The 3,445-nt window shown below is 48.7% G+C and overlaps 1 pseudogene; it reads left to right on the top strand.

The window, feature by feature from the left end:
• The first annotated feature begins 223 nt into the window (after positions 1 to 223).
• Positions 224 to 3,164, top strand: LOC121977781 (annotated as a pseudogene).
• The last annotated feature ends 281 nt before the right edge of the window (positions 3,165 to 3,445 follow it).

The raw sequence follows: 3,445 nt of genomic DNA, 5'->3' as shown, positions 1-3,445 counted from the left end.
ACGAGATTTTTGCTCTTAAATATATTTGCCAAATTAATTAAATTTTATTTTCTAAACATTTTTTTTTTGGCTGCAGTTCGTCTACACCGTCGAGAAACGCGACCGAACATGTCAGAGGACTAAAAGAGAACGTGATTTTTCCCCTTAAATATATTTGCCAAATTAATTAAATTTTATTTTCTAAACTTCCTTTTTTTTTTTCCCTGCCGCAGTTCATTTACACCGTCGAGAAACGCGACCGTACAGTTCAGAGGACTAAAAATAGTACTTCCCAAACAAAAATCGGCACCACCGGTGGACGGTGGTCGTCGATCCCTCAACTCGACGCCCTTCTCCTCCACCAGTTCATTCCCTTCCCCCGATTCCCTTCTCTGTGAACCAAAACAGCCAAACAAAATCGTAGGATCAACTCCCATCTTTGGGTTGCAGCTACCCCTTTCAACTCGCTGAGACGGTACTCGCGACTTTGATTTCCCCATTTCTTGCAGGTTTGGAGATTTCCGGCGATGTTTCTCATGGTGGATTTTTCATTTTGTGTTTTACAGTTTGGCTTAGGAAGCACGGGAAGAGAGAGAGTGGAGTCGTCTGCATTTTGCACTCCGTCCTATCCGCATGGCTTCGACGCCCGCGGCTGCTCCGCCGCAAACTAACTCCTCTGCTTCTGCTCCGCCGCCGACCAATTCCTCTGCTTCCTTGACCTCTCCTCCTGCTCAGCCATCTCCTCCTCCGCAGTCTCCTTCGCCGCCGCCGCCTTTGCCGTCACCTCCCCCGAAATCTCCGCCCCCTGCCTCCTCGCCGCCTCCTCCGTACTCACCAACCGCTGCTCAACCTCCACCTTCCTCCCCGCTGCCGAATCCCTCCTCCTCGTCTTCTGCTTCACCTCCGCCACCCAAGTCCGGCAATGTCTGGTCGCCGCCCACGCCGCCATCGTCTAAACCAAAGTCGCCGCCTTCACACAAGCCTCCGACATCGGCAGACGGCTCCCATACGCCGTCAGAGAACCGCCACTCTGGCAACTCCGGCGCGAGTCTTCCTGTCGTTATCGGCGTTACCGTCGGCGTCGGAATTTTACTAGTCCTGATGCTTTTTGCATTGGTGCTCTGTTGCGGCAACAAGAAGAAGAAGAAGAAACCCATGGCCACGGACTACTATGGCACCCCCGGTCCCAATGGTATTCCAAAGATAGCTTCTTCTCCGTCGTCGTCGTCGTCGTTAAATTTCTAATTTCGTTCACTTCAACACGCGCAGGAAGCTTCAACAACTGGCAGCACGCAGAGCAGAGAACGGACTACCGCGTCAACTTGCCACCGCCTCCCGGCGCCACCGCCTTCTCACCGTGGCACCAACCTCCCCCTCCTCCCCAATCGTACAGCGGCGGCATGAGCTCGACGAGCTCCGGCCTTCACAGCGACGGCGGCACAGGCGCCGCATTGCTGCCCCTTTCCCCCAACTTGGGCTTCAGCAAGAGCAGCTTCACCTACGAGGCCCTCTCGGCCGCTACCAACGCGTTCAGCCGCGACAACATCCTCGGCCAAGGCGGCTTCGGCTACGTCTTCAAGGGCGTGCTCCCCAACGGCGTACCCATCGCCGTGAAGCAGCTCAAGTCCGGCAGCGGGCAGGGCGAGAGGGAGTTCCAAGCGGAGGTGGAGATCATCAGCAGAGTCCACCACCGCCACTTGGTCACCCTCGTTGGTTACTGCATTGCAGGGGCCCAAAGGATGCTGGTCTATGAGTTTGTCCCCAACAACACTCTTGAGTACCACCTACATGGTTAGTCTCACCTACAAACCGATAACAAACCCAATTATCGATCTACTAATGATCGATCGATCGATTGATCTCCCGATACAGTAAACAATAATCCGGTGATGGATTGGCCCACGAGACTCAAGATCGCGATCGGATCCGCAAAGGGACTTGCTTACTTGCACGAGGATTGTGAGTTCACAATCGTTCTCCTCTTCGAGTCTTTCCCCCCCTCTCCTTATTACGATCGATAATTTGATCTTTGTTTAGGCCACCCTAGGATCATCCATCGCGATATCAAGACTGCAAACATTCTCTTGGATAACAATTTCGAAGCCATGGTTAGTGATATCCGTTGGGATGACAAATTCCACCTTTGTCATGTCAGTTAATATGAGTATTCAAGAATTTACTTTGTCACTAAATCTAGGTTGCAGATTTTGGACTAGCGAAGTTCAATTCCGATACGAACACTCATGTCTCTACCAGAATCATGGGAACTTTTGGGTAAGAAAACACTATAGGATTCATTTTAAAAAGTGTTTGTTCTTGAATGGTTGGTGAACTCCATGAAGGTACTTGGCTCCGGAGTATGCATCGACCGGCAAGTTAACCGAAAAGTCGGATGTTTTCTCGTTCGGCGTAATGCTTTTGGAGCTAATAACAGGAAGGAGGCCCGTCGATCCCTCAGGGTACATGGAGGATAGTTTGGTCGATTGGGTGAGCATGCCAATTTCTAGCCAATTCTAAACAACTCAAACGTTTTTTTAAGTATATATGCTTTTGAAAAACTTTTGCTTTGTTGCAACAGTCCAGGCCTATTCTAACCCAAGCATCGGTCGACAAGAACTTTGATGAGCTCGTGGATAAGCGGCTCGAGAACAAGTACAATGTCGAGGAAATGAAACGAATGGCAGTGAGTGCCGCTGCTTGCGTTCAATATTCCGCACGAAAACGCCCCAAGATGAGCCAAGTAGGCCTCCCTCTCTTCGCCTTATTCATGGATTAGTATGTTTCGAACTTGACTCTATTCATTGTGTCGATGAAGATCGTTCGCGGTCTGGAAGGTGACGTTTCGCTCGACGATTTGAGCGAGGGGGTGAAGTCGGGCAACAGCAAGCTATACAACTCGAGCTCGGACTTGGATTCGGGCAACACACATTCATCGCAAATGAGGGAGTTTAGGAGGGTCGCATTCGAGAGTAATGAATACTGAATACAATGGTGGCGCTATCGAACATGGGCTCAATGCATCTGACTCGAGTAGTAAGTAGCTCAAGGGAGTTGAATTCGTTTGGCATGGGTCAAAAGAAGCCATATCATCCTAATGTTTGAACAAATAGGAGAGAATCCTGATGCTTAAACATTAAAGAAGGGACACAAGAAGCATGAAAGACTATTTAAGCTTAATCATCTAATCACGTTGCATGTGCATTTCCTTCTCTCGATTTACTATGCATTTAGATGCGGTCTAATTTTGCTATTAGTAAAAGTTTTAATTTTGCAACTAGTAGAATGTTCTGCTGGAGAGCTGTTGGCATAATTGTAAAATTATTACTATGTGATCTGGAGATCGAATCTCGAAAATATTTTCTTGCGAAATAAGATATGCTATCTACAATAAATTTTCCCTTGGGACCTTACATTGATAAGAACTTAGATGCACTAGCAACTTCCAATAGTGAGGAGGCTATTCCAA

The sequence above is a fragment of the Zingiber officinale genome, chromosome 4B, assembly GCF_018446385.1.
Source record: "Zingiber officinale cultivar Zhangliang chromosome 4B, Zo_v1.1, whole genome shotgun sequence".
Taxonomy (NCBI): Eukaryota; Viridiplantae; Streptophyta; class Magnoliopsida; order Zingiberales; family Zingiberaceae; genus Zingiber; species Zingiber officinale.
Note: the sequence above shows the minus strand (reverse complement) of the source record. Positions and strands in the feature narration are given on the sequence as shown.